The sequence below is a fragment of the Suncus etruscus genome, chromosome 11, assembly GCF_024139225.1.
Source record: "Suncus etruscus isolate mSunEtr1 chromosome 11, mSunEtr1.pri.cur, whole genome shotgun sequence".
Taxonomy (NCBI): Eukaryota; Metazoa; Chordata; class Mammalia; order Eulipotyphla; family Soricidae; genus Suncus; species Suncus etruscus.
The window spans coordinates 91,343,538-91,357,314 of NC_064858.1; the positions used below are offsets into that span (position 1 = coordinate 91,343,538).

Sequence of the window (13,777 nt, forward strand, 5' to 3'; positions counted from 1 at the left end):
ACCAAACTTATACACAAATACGACATTAAATCCTATTACAATCATCTCCCTTAATGTCAATGGTTTAGTCAATATCAATCGTTTAGTGCAGTCACAGAAATAATTACACTGAGAACTATCATAATAAAATGTGACTGAATGAGGGAAGTAGAAAGCCTGTCTAGAGTACAGGCCAGTGTGGGGTGGGGAGCAAGGGTACTTGGTATATTGGCCATGGGAATGTTGCACTGGTGAAGGATTATTTATTTATATATATATATATATATATATATATATATGTATAATCAAAAAGAAAAGAAAAGGCCTCCCAATTCTTACCTCAGGCTGTGTTCTTTACACTGACTGTATAAAAAGAGGATGTACAGTAAATTCACCCCATATACATCTCAACCCAGGCCCTTTGCCTGGTCTGTATTGTGAATTGGGGGACAAAAAAAAATCCTATGACAATCATCTCCCTTTTTTTTTTTTTTTTTTTTTTTTTTGGTTTTTGGTTTTTGGGCCATACCCGGCGGTGCTCAGGGGTTCCTCCTGGCTGTCTGCTCAGAAATAGCTCCTAGCAGGCACGGGGGACCATATGGGACACCGGGATTCGAACCAACCACCTTTGGTCCTGGATGGGCTGCTTGCAAGGCAAACGCCACAGTGCTATCTCTGTGGGCCCGACAATCATCTCCCTTAATGTCAATGGACTAGATGCACCAATTAAGAGACACAGAGTGACGAGATGGATCAAAAAGATGAACCCAACCTTCTGCTGCCTTCAAGAAACACACCTGAATAGTCAGAACAAACATAGACTCAAAATCAATGACTGGAGGAAAATCATCCAAGCAAATGACACCCTTAAAAAAGCTGGGGTTGCCATATTAATATCTGATGATACCAACTTTAAACTCAGAAAAGTTGTAAGGGACAAAGATGGACACTTTGTACTAATCAAAGGATATGAGCAACAGGAAGAAATCAGACTACTAAACATATATGCACCCAATGAGAAACCAGCAAATTATCTAATAAAATTATTGACAAATTTGAAAGAAGACATCAATAATAACACAATAACTGTGGGAGATCTCAGCACAGCCCTGTCAACAGTTGATAGAGCAACCAAACTGGAACCCAACAAAAATGTACTAGCCCTGAAAAGAGAAATGGAAGAAAGAGAACTAGTAGATATATATAGGACACTCCATCCCCAGAAACCTGGATATACATTCTTCTCCAGTGGACATGGGTCATTCTCCAGGATAGACTACATACTGGCACATAAAATACCTCCATAAAATCAAGAGGATAGAAATTTTGCAGGCTACCTTTGCTGACTACAAGGCTCTGAAACTAGATGTGAACTACAAACAATTCATTCTATAAGAGTTCTGGCCAACATGTACTAATATCTTAGAATTCTCATCATCTTACTTATAAATTAAATACTTTATAAAGAAATCTAACATGTCATTTGAAACCTTGGAGTTAAATGCAAAGAACTACTCCACAGATTGATGAGAAAAAAATGAGGCTGGAAAACTCAGTAGTTAGGAAGGCAAATGGAACAAACCACACCAAAACTTAGTGACTTTAAAAATATTTATTGAGGGACCGGAGAGATGGCATGGAGGTAAGGTGTTTGCCTTGCATACAAAAGGTCGGTGGTTCAAATCCTGGCATCTCATATGGTTCCCTGAGTCTGCCAGGAGTGATTTCTGAGCATAGAGCCAGGAATAACCCCTGAGTGCTGCTGGGTATGACCCAAAAACAAAAACCAAAAAAATTAAATTAAATTAAATTTAAAAAAAAGAACATTTATTGAGTTCACATTTCTTTTTTTTCGAGTTCACATTTCTGTGGATTAGCAATTGGGACTGAGGATAATAAGGCTGGCTGAAGAGTCTTCTGGGCTCTGCTGAGCTTTCTCACTAAGCTATAATATCTCATGCATTGTCTGACAACTGACTGTCAGTTGGAGTATTAGGAAGGAAGAAACCCACATGCCTCCTACCTTCCAACAATTTAACACAGTGGCAATCACAGACCACCAAATGCAGGAAGTATTATTACTCAAGCACCTTTTGCATCTGATTGTATCATGTTTGCTATAGACCACTTAACTAAATAAATAGTTCACCCAACTAACCAAAACTCAATAAGTGAACAAATATTCCATCTCTCTGTTGTTTGGGGGACCAACCCAGTGGTGTTCAAGGATTTTCCTGACTCTGGCAGAAGTTACTCCTGGCATAGTCTGGGACCCATATGAATGCCAAGATTGGCCAAGGATCAAGTCTAGTCTGGCCCCAAGATTCCAACTCTTAACTAAGAGAGCTACCAAACACATTTATAATCTGGGATCTGGAGAGATAGTTTAGCAGTTAGGGCATTTATTTGCCTTGTTAGCAGCATGTGCTGGTTCAATCTCTAACTTTACATTTGGGCTCCAGCACACCATTAGTAATTCCTGACTGTAGAGCCAGTGTAAAACCTGAAAATCAATAAATGTGGCCCAAAAACAAAGGAATCTGTTATCTTGGGGTCAGAGTCAGTCTAGAGGGTAGGATGTTTGTTTACCTTGCTCATAGTCGAACTAAGTTTGATCCCTGGCAGATTCCAGGTACCCCCATATGGTCCCCAGAGTTCAACCACAGGTGATCCTGAGCACAGTGCCAGGAGTAATCCAGAACACTGCTGGATGTAGCCCTAAAACAGGACAGAAAACAGGAAGGAAGGAAGGAAGGAAGGAAGGAAGGAAGGAAGGAAGGAAGGAAGGAAGGAAGGAAGGAAGGAAGGAAGGAAGGGAGAGAGGAAGGGAGAGAGGAAGGAAGAGAGGGAGGAAGAGAGGGAGGAAGGAAGGAAGGAAGGAAGGAAGGAAGGAAGGAAGGAAGGAAGGAAGGAAGGAAGGAAGGAAGGAAGGAAGGAAGGAAGGAAGGAAGGAAGGAAGGAAGGAAGGAAGGAAGGGAGGGAGGGAGGGAGGGAGGGAGGGAGGGAGAGAGGGAGGGAGGAAGGGAGAGAGGGAGGAAGGGAGAGAGGGAGGAAGGGAGAGAGGGAGGAAGGAAGGGAGAGAGGGAGGAAGGGAGAGAGGGAGGGAGGGAGGAAGGAAGGAAGAAAGGAGGAAGGGAGGGAGGAAGGGAAGGAAGAAAGAAGGGAGGAAGAGAGGGAGGGAGAGAGGGAAGGAGAGAAGGAAGGAAGGGAGGGAGGGAGAGAGGGAAGCAGGAAGGGAAGCCGGGAGGGCGGGAAGCAGAGAGGCATTAAGGGAAGCAGGGGGGAGGGAGGGGGGGAGGCAGGGAGGGAGTGAGGGAGGAAGAGAGGGAAGGAGGCAGAAAGAGAAGGAGGCAGGGAGGGAGGAGGCAGGGAGAGGAGGAGGGAGAGATGCAGGGAGGGAGGGAAGAGAACCTGGTACAGGGAAAAGAAGAATCTGCTTTTATTTTTTGTGCCCCAATACATACAACTACTCTCCCAGAAGGCTAGGATTTTGCATAGCTTAATTCCCCAGATATCTTGTGGGCTGACTTGTGAAGAACAAAGTGACCATTTCAAATGAAAGAATCTATATCTTTGTTTAGAACAAATATCTTTGTTTAAAAAACTTTGTTCAAAATATCAAGTCCTTGATTGTCAGATTTAAAATACAATCTGTCCAACAGCTCCACAAATACAATGTCTCTATAATTCTTTGGTTTTAGAAAAAAAGTTCCCAAGATTATGTATATATTCCACTTTTTTAGCTAATGGAGTCATCCTAAAGTTTTTATTTACAATTGTCTTATCAACAGAATTATAAAGTCTGACATGAATCAGAAATCACTAGCAGAAAATATGATAACAACTTTGGTACATAAATTTTACCTATTTGGTGTTGGAGAAACTGAACAATGAGTAGGGGACTTGCCTTAATGTAGCTGACACAGATTCAAGCCCTGGCATTTTATATGGTCCTCCAATCATTATCAGGTATGATCCCTGAGCACAGGGATAAATAGGATAAGTAGTAGGATGAGTCAAGATAAGCACTGAATAGCACCAACTGTGATCCAAAAACCATGGGGGAAAATAACCAGCTTCCATCTATTTGGGTTATTAAGAGACTTTGTTTACTTCCTGATTTTGACAAAATTTCAAAGTGTTGGACCAGTAATATTAGTAACAAATGACTTCTTTAATGGGTCTGATAGAAACCCTTAATCTCATTACATCTCCACTATATTTCCAAACCATCTGTTCGATACCTTAATAACTTCCACTCTTTGGTCAAGCTTCATAACTGTAGTGTCCCATCAATATAGGTTACTTACTTGGAGGAAGCAGGTACAAAGGCAGACACACACAGAGCAAATACAGACCCAGAGACAGACAAGAATAGGAGATGGATTCCGTTTATTGAAGCACAAGGCTTAGCTTAAAGACTTTTTTCGGGTAGAATTCTGCATGTAAGCATACAGATATTGCGTAGATACATTGAACAGACAGGAATACCTAGATAACAGAGCCCATCGTGAATGGGTCGGAATGTACATTTTGGGCAGGCCAGAGTGTACTGATAATGAGATCTATCTCGATAATAGGAACTTCTGATAAGTTAGACTCAGTTTCCCTGGGTTAAAATTCGATGCTCTTATTGTTTCTTTTCAAGCCTTAAATGGTTAAACTTACTTCTCAGGGCTCCTTGCTTTTAAAGTAAAGTTCTCTGCTTGTTACAAGAGCCCCAGCACAGGACAAGGTCTATTTTCTCTATGACAACATTTATGGGGCTGGAGCAAGTGGGGCGGTTTACCTTGCACACAACCAACCCAGGTTTAGTCCCCTGAGCCTGCCAGGAGTGATTTCTGAGCATAGAGTCAGAAGTAACCCCTGAGCTTCACGGGATGTGGTGCCAAAAGAGAGAGAGAGAGAGAGAGAGAGAGAGAGAGAGAGAGAGAGAGAGAGAGAGAGAGAGAGAGAGAGAGAGAGAGAAAAGAAAAAGATATCATTTATAATTAGCTTAATTCACTATATTTTTCTTGTGCATATCCAAACACTTAATATTTCCCTACATCTTAACATGATAATGTTTATAAATGACTCATTTTATTAGATTTTTTTCACAAACATCCAGGAAGCACATTGTCTTTTATTTAAACCAAGTAATTTACATTTACTTTATAAACAATGTGCTCAGAGCATCAGGAATACAGAGGAAAAGTATATACCAAGAGATATATAAGTCCTATTTATTCTAGTATCACTAGCAAAGCTGTAGACATGAAGCCTAATCACACAGTGACTAGTCTATCTCAGTTCACAAAACAGTGATAGAAACATGTATGGGAACTTTCATTTTAATATTTTCATTTATTTATTTAATATATTTCATTTTAATATTCAATAATAATGACTCAAGCCTCCATTGTGGTAATCACATGAATTACATTCACTGGAGAATACAGATCTCAATGGCTGATGGAGATCTTGAAGGAAGCTCATAAGGTCCAGGAAATTAGACTCCATGCAGGAGTACGCACACACAAACAGCCATGCGCCAGAGATAGCTTAAATGTACTCCTTAATATATGTTGTGTCCTCCTGACCTCAAAGTCCCACCTGTTTGTTTCTATTTCCTACATTCAGCTGCTTCCACCCTGGCTGCAGAGTTTAGCACCAAGTCCCATTTTAGAACAGTAACTGAGGTCCAGTTTGTTCTAACAGCTGAGCCATAGTGGTTCCTAGGGAACAGGGCTGGTTCCACTTGTTCCCAGTATTGGAACCAGTCAAAGATCAAAGAAAATTCCAAACTATCTGACTAACTGGTTTGAATCACAAGCACATGGGCATTGTCCCCTAAGTGTGTACATACTGCCAGAGTTGGTAGGTATGCTTCAGGCTGAACCAAGTACAAGCCTGTCCTTTGCCCAGAAAACTTGAATTCCATTGAGGGAGAGAGGCTCAGCAAGGAAGACGCAGCAGAGAGATAAGAGACAGGATAGATGCAGGAGCAGGAAAGAGGCTGCTTAGCTTATGAGCTACACTTGGTGGTTAGGGCCTTATAATAAAGCTGCATGTCTCCTGACTTCACCTGACTGCTGTGGGTCATTTCCTCGCCATTACCCTGATACTTACAGACCCACCGTAGGGGCTGCAGTTGCCAGAAGAGCCGAGAAAGGCCTCACCACCATCTATCCACTACCCTCTAGGGCTTTATAATTAAGTTTTAATACAATACCCAGTACAAGCCTGTCCTTCGCCTGGACAACTTAGATACTAGACTTGAGTCCAGGTCTCTCTTGGCTAGTTATCTTCATGTCTTGTGAAGCTGCACTCAGTGTAGTGATATCAGCAGTGATAGCAAGTTTGAGGTGAGAAGAACAATCTTGATTTCATTCCCTAACCAGATGCTTGCCAAATTGTAGAGACCCAAATAACAGGTTTTTGGGAGAAAATTGCTTCTTAGTGGTTTGGGGACAAAAGTGAGAAGTACAGAAAAGTATTTTCAGCTTTTCTGAAAACAAGAAAATTTATAAGTGAAAGCCTGCGACTAAAAACATAAACATAAACAAACAAATTAATTAATTAAAAAATTTAGAGTGAGAATAGTCATCAGATAGTCAAGAGATAATTCTTTTTTTTTTTTTTTTTTTTTTTTTTTGGTTTTTGGGCCACACCCGGCGATGCTCAGGGGTTACTCCTGGCTGTCTGCTCAGAAATAGCTCCTGGCAGGCACGGGGGACCATATGGGACACCGGGATTCGAACCAACCACCTTTGGTCCTGGATCGGCTGCTTGCAAGGCAAACGCCGCTGTGCTATCTCTCCGGGCCCAAGAGATAACTCTTGAGCTGAAAAGAAGGTACAAGGTTTAAAGTGTTTAGGACTGATCTAAATTCAATCCCTTAGAAATATGGTCCCCTGAGCATTGCCAAAAGTGACCCCTAAACACAGAGCTAGGAGTAAGCCTGAATACTTCTGGGTATGGCCCAGACTTCCCTCTACACACACATCCAAATGCAAAATAATGCAAAAAAAATATCTAAGTTTTTCCATTTCATAAGTCAAAGGCTTATTAGTTCCAACATCCAAGTAGGCATCACAAAAGATAGTCCCTAAGACATCAAGACAATGTAATACAACTATTTCTTTACTTAAGTACAAAAACTGTTTATACCTATTTATTGATTGAACATTAGGTTTGTGACTATTAGCCACTTAGACACTTTATGTAGCAAAGACCAGAGCAAACATCATAATAATAATTTTTAAAATCATACAGAAACATACTTCTTAGTAGAAAAAAAAAAAAAAAACAAGAAAGCTATGGTCTCTCAGTTTCTAGAATTAGGAAAACAGCAAGCAAGTAACAGTCAAATCATTCCAAGCAGTATGAGTCTAGTATTGACAACTCCAGATCCATGAGATAGCAATCTCAGCAGTATAAACTAGAGAGAAAAGTTACTGAAGAAGTTGGTAGGGTCAGTAACATAATAATCCCATAAAATATTTACATACACAACAACAGATTCTTTCCTTTATTAGAAATAAATTTCCGGGCCCGGAGAGATAGCACAGCGGTGTTTGCCTTGCAAGCAGCCAATCCAGGACCAAAGGTGGTTGGTTCGAATCCCGGTGTCCCATATGGTCCCCTGTGCCTGCCAGGAGCTATTTCTGAGCAGACAGCCAGGAGTAACCCTGAGCACCGCCGGGTGTGGCCCAAAAACCAAAAAAAAAAAAAAAAAAAAAAAAAAAAGGAAATAAATTTCCCGGGCCCGGAGAGATAGCACAGCGGTGTTTGCCTTGCAAGCAGCCGATGCAGGACCAAAGGTGGTTGGTTCGAATCCCCGTGTCCCATATGGTCCCCCGAGCCTGCCAGGAGCTATTTCTGAGCAGACAGCCAGGAGTAACCCCTGAGCACTGCCGGGTGTGACCCAAAAACCAAAAAAAAAAAAAAAAAAAAAAAGAAAGAAAGAAAGAAAGAAATTTCCCCACTGGTGTTTACAACTTTACCTCATTTTATTCAATTGGCTGTCTTCATTCACAAGATAATCATCAGACTTATTGGGAGTTGGTCCCCCTTAAGCATCCACTGAGATGACAAACAGCTTGCTTCTTAATCTATACTAGCATTGGCAGGACATAACATTTGACTCTGCCAGAATATAACTCTTGACTCTGCCATGCCTCTAGAAAGTTTGAATAGTTAATATTTCCTCTAAAACTCACTCTCTCTGCATGATATTTAGATGAGTAAGATTAGATTTGTCATCTCTTTTGCCTTTTGCTCTTTCACTACTGCCCCAAAGCATGGTGTGGAAGCAGACTCTCATTTTAGCTGCAAACCAAAAATTTCACACAAGGTAAGTCCTATATGCACAGGGTCAGAGAGACAGTGAAGCAGGCAGGGCACTTGCCTTGCATGTTGTCAACCCTTCTTGATCCCAAGTATCCTATATGGCTTACTGAGCCCAACAAGAGTGATCCTAAGCATAGAGCCAGAAGGCGGCCCTGGCTACTGCCAAGTATGGCTTCAAAACAAACAAAAATTGTGTGTGTTCAAATCAAAGTTTAAGTCAGGTTTTGCTAAAATGCTTAAAAGGTTGTTTCTAGCCATTGAAGCAACATCACATTTACTTTTACTAGCTGCTGACTAAATAGATCATGACAATCCACTTTTGTTCAGTCACAGAGTGAAAGAATGGTGAGAAGAGGAAGGACAGGAGAGGAAAAAAGCCTGAGAAGCTTCAGAGAGCTGGATTCAGCAGAGGACCTAAAGAAAATGTGGGGGGGGGGGGGGGCAGAATACTGTGAAAATGAAGACTGGTGTTTCTTTTTTTCGTTTTGTTTTGTTTTTCTTATTTGTTTTTCTCACGGGAGGGAAAATACCAGTCACAGAGCATAGAAGCTCTCTGCTGGTGAAAAACCTGTAGGCCTCCTGACAAAGTGTATGAAGATCGCCAAGTTTGAATTTGCCATAGTCTGTTAGATGAAAACGAAAGTCTCAGACATGTCCATCAAATTTGAATTAAGTAAAGTTGAGAAATAGTTTTAACTCTTGTTCCAAAATTCCTTTCGTTAATAGCAGTTTCTAATGAAAATGTAAGTGAGTGTATTAGAAAAATGCCTCCAGAAGCAAATGTAAGGAGGAAAAACATTGGAAGGGATACACCAATATATTCTTAACCAAGCTCCACTAATAAAATTTTTTTTTTTTTTGGTTTTTGGGCCACACCCGTTTGACGCTCAGGGGTTACTCCTGGCTATGTGCCCAGAAATCGCCCCTGGCTTGGGGGGACCATATGGGACGCCGGGGGATCGAACCGTGGTCCGTTCCTTGGTAGCGCTTACAAGGCAGACACCTTATCTCCAGCGCCACCTTCCCGGCCCTCCACTAATAAAATTAAACATAGGTTTTCTGATAACCAGAAGCTAAGGGTCACCTTGGAAATGTTTATGATCAAGACAATTAAACAAATGATGTGAAATCAAAGGTTATGACAATGGGTATAAAGTGAAAAGAAATAGTTCCTTTTTAAAAAAATGTGATAAGATTATTTTTGAGCTCTCATTTTCCTTTCCTTAATTTAAAATTAAAGAATTTAGGAGTTGGAGTGGTGGTGCAGCGATAGAGCATTTGCCTTGCATGGGCTGGCCTAGAACAGACCTTGGTTCGATCCCTAGCATCCCATATGGTCCGTTCCCCCGCAAGCCAGGAGTGATTTCTGAGCATATAGCCAGTAGTAACCCTTGAGCATCACCAGTGTGGCCCAAAAGCAAACAAACAAACAAAAAAATTAAAGAACTTAGATGTTCAATGATAGACAAGTCAATAAGGAAGATGTGGCAAATGCAACCACAAGGAATAATAAAATCAAGCAATTCATTATAACTTGCATAAAACTGGAATTTCATGTGTTATATGAAGTGTTACGTAAAGTAATTCAGAAACATAAAGATACTTTCTTATAGGAGTCAGAGCTAACTTACCTTTGAAATCTAGAATTACAAGATGAGAAAATGCAAAATATCCAAGAGAGATACCTAGGTTAGCCTTGATCCTTGACTTTAGAAAACAGAAGTCAAGAAAGGAAAGTAATCAAGAAGGGATAATTTACCATCTAGAACCTTTCATGAAGCAGTCAAGTGAGTAGTTTCATCTTTTCTAATAGCTAAGTAGTATTGCACTGTGCGGAAACTACATATGTTTCTTTATCAACTGATTCTTTAGACAATTGAACTGTTTACAAATCTTGGCTATTCTGAATAGTGCAGCAATGAACATAAGAGTGTAAATATTCTTTAAAAATATCATTTTTTGAGCTCTTGCAATAGATGCCATGAAGTAGAATCATTGGGTTATATGGAAGCTTTGTTTTAATTATTTTAGAAGTGTCCTGACAAATGATGTCACTGTGCTTACATTTGACCAGTTCCATGGACTCAATCTATTTTTGTTTTGTTTTGTTTTGTTTTTGGGTCACACCCGGCAGTGCTCAGGGGTTGCTCCTGGCAGGCTCGGGGGACCATATGGGATGCTGGGATTCGAACCACCGTCCTTCTACATCTAAGGCAAACGCCTTACCGCTATGCTATCTCTCCAGTCCCTACTCAATCTATTTTTAAAAGACATATATACCAAGACATGAAAAATCATAGTTACAATGACCATGCAGCTGAAAGCTGATAGGAAGAGAGAGGTGGCCAAATCTCCACCTGCTAAAAACATTCCAGCTGCACCCATCACCCACATCAGCTTTTCCAATGTCCCTGCTTCACCACACATCTGCTGCTCTCTGTAGAGCCACCAATCTAACCAAAACTCCAAGTATGCCAATATTTGATCTGTCATTTCCAGGACTTTTTATGGAGAAAATGCTGACACACTCCCCCACCTTTTGGTACTTCTGGGAAGCCTAGCAGCTGGAAACATGCTCTACAAAAAGCTGTAGTATCAGCAAAAGTGCTTGGAATTTCTGAACCTCACAGCCACATTAGTGACCACTAGAGAGCTTCAACTTTTTTAATACTGTCATCCCTATAGGAACACATCAATTTAGAAACCAGTGTGTAAGTGAAGCCACCTAATGTTCAGAAACAAAAGAAATAAGAGAATTATCAACTAGCAACAAAAGCTTAATAAACCTTCTGACAATGATTTAATGACATCATTGCAAGATACAATAATTTTCACATATTGTTGCTGTACACTTTTTTTGTTTGTGTTTCTTTTTGGTTTTTTTACACTTTTTATTTTTTATTTTTCACTCTTTTCTTTTTTTTTTTCTTTTTATCTCCTACTTACCTGGAAGCATATGTATTATGATCAACAATGTCAACTATGTGATAGTGGTCTTTAAATAATTTATATATATATATATATATATATATATATTTGGTTTTTGGTATTTGGTTTTTGGGTCACACTCGGCGGTGCTCAGGGGTTACTCCTGGCTGTCTGCTCAAAAATAGCTCCTGGCAGGCATGGGGGATCATATGGGACACGGGGATTCGAACCAACCACCTTTGGTCCTGGATCGGCTGCTTGCAAGACAAACGCCGCTGTGCTATCTCGCCGCTGTGCTATCTCTCCGGACCTAATTTATATATTTTAATGAAGTTTCCTTACTGTTTTTGATAGAGGCTGAGTCAAACAACATTCTCATTAATATTAGATGAGGTTTCCCCTCATCTCTAAGTAAACTGTGGTTTCTACTCTTTCCAATGTTTATGCATCTCATTTTTTGTCTTAATTGACTTCCCCCAATAAGTGGCAATGAGCCCATTTTCATATATATGTCTAAGGCCATCTGTTTGTGTTCTTTGAAGAAGTGTCTGTTCAACACAACTATCTTTTGGTTTTTGGTTTTGTTGTTGTTTTTTAGTTTGTGAGCCACTCTTTGTGGTGCTCAAGAGTTACTCCTGGTTCTGCATATGGGATGCCAGGGATTAAACCAGGATTGACAACATGCAAGGCAAGCACTCTACCCACTGTACTATCGCTCCAGTATTTTTTTTGTTTTTTTGTGAGTATTTTATATATCTTAGGTATTAGCCTTTGATCAGATGTTTGTTGAGTGTCAATATTCTCCCAGGCTAGAAGGTATCTTTTATTCTGTCATTGTTTCTTTTGTAGCATAAAAACTTAAGTTTTTGTAAACTCATTGTTTAACTTTGCTTCTATTTACTTGATCAATAGCATTGAATCAATGAAGATGCCTCGTAAAGCAAAATCAAGTAGAGTTCCACCTATGCTTTCCTTGATATAATTTATGGTTTCAGCTCTAATATATTTAATTCCCTTTTAATTAACTTTTGCATAAGGTATGAGATATGAATCCAAGTACTTTTTTTTTCAAGTGGCTAGCCAGTATCCCTGAAATCATTTGTTGAAGAGGCTTTTCTTTTTTTTTTTTTTTTTTTTTTTTGGTTTTTGGGCCACACCCGGTGACGCTCAGGGGTTACTCCTGGCTATGCGCTCAGAAGTCGCTCCTGGCTTGGGGGACCATATGGGACGCCGGGGGATCGAACCGCGGTCCGTCTCCTAGGCTAGCGCAGGTAAGGCAGGCACCTTACCTCGAGCGCCACCGCCCGGCCCCGAAGAGGCTTTTCTTAATGTACTTTATTTCCCTGTATCCTTTAATAAATATCAGCTGTTTAAATAGCTAAGAGACTGTCTCTGAACTCTCAATTCCAGAGTTGGTCCGAGAATCTACTTACTTTACTCCACAATATTGATTACTATAGCTTACTTTTATAAGTCTTCAGATAATAAACACTTGCCACAGAAATAAATATTTTGAATGTTGTTCTCTTGGTTTTTATTATTAGCTAGTTTCTATAATTCTTTTCACTAGAATTTAAGGCAAATTATAAGGAAGTAATTTTCAAGTACAAATCATGACCAAAACTTTGAGTGTACATAATACTTAAATATTTAGTTGCTTTCATTTTTAAGTTATAAAAAGTAAAGGATATGAAAAAAAGCATTCTATAAAGATGGAAAATGAAATGGCTTTTTATATCTTTGTCAAAGATTTAAGTTACTAACTTTTGATATACAATTTGATTTGAATTTACAACTTGTATAATAATGTGGTTTATCATATAAGTTTATGCATAATTCAAATATACTCTCAAAATCACATTTTAGTTTCTGAAAACAGAAGAAATAATAATTCATCTCCAAACACTTTTATGAATTTTGATTATATATACTTTGTTAGATCAATACATTATAGAATTAGTTTTCTTTAATATCTTAATATTGTATATGGATTTTTATGAGATAGCTAAATATCTCTAAAAGCATAGTCATAGAAAAAAAAGAAACAAAGCATAATGCTACAATTTAAATTTAGACGCAGCTTCACACTATTAGATTGATGTTAACTACTGGCTGAACTCTTTTAATCGGCAGTAAATTGAAAGAAGCAGTCTGTATATATTCCTAATATTTTTGTTCACTTGAATGTAAGATTAAAGTAAAACATGGAATCCTAGTAAAGCAATGAAACTGTTTATAGAGCCATTCTTACCGTTCTGTTGTTATCAAGATGTATTTATTTAATTTGCTTTAAAAATAAGCAAACTTTTTAGTTTTGTCCATTTCACTATTTATAAAGTGGAAAACAAATTATACCAAAAAGAATTTTATCAATCCCTCGCCCCAGACTTCCCCAAGTCCCAGCAGATACATACCCATATCCCACAACAGCCACCATATCAGCTCATGGTTCCAGCTCCATAGATTCACTAGTTTCCTAAGAGATACAAGCCACACTAGAAAATTCATGGGGACACTGGTCTTTGAGCTGAAAACT

General features: G+C 39.4%; 1 non-coding gene across 1 annotated transcript; it reads left to right on the top strand.

Moving 5' to 3' along the window:
- The first annotated feature begins 301 nt into the window (after nt 1–301).
- On the top strand, nt 302–434 carry LOC126023140 (small nucleolar RNA SNORA51). The gene has a single exon (XR_007500347.1). It is a non-coding gene; the product is annotated as a small nucleolar RNA SNORA51 (small nucleolar RNA).
- The last annotated feature ends 13,343 nt before the right edge of the window (nt 435–13,777 follow it).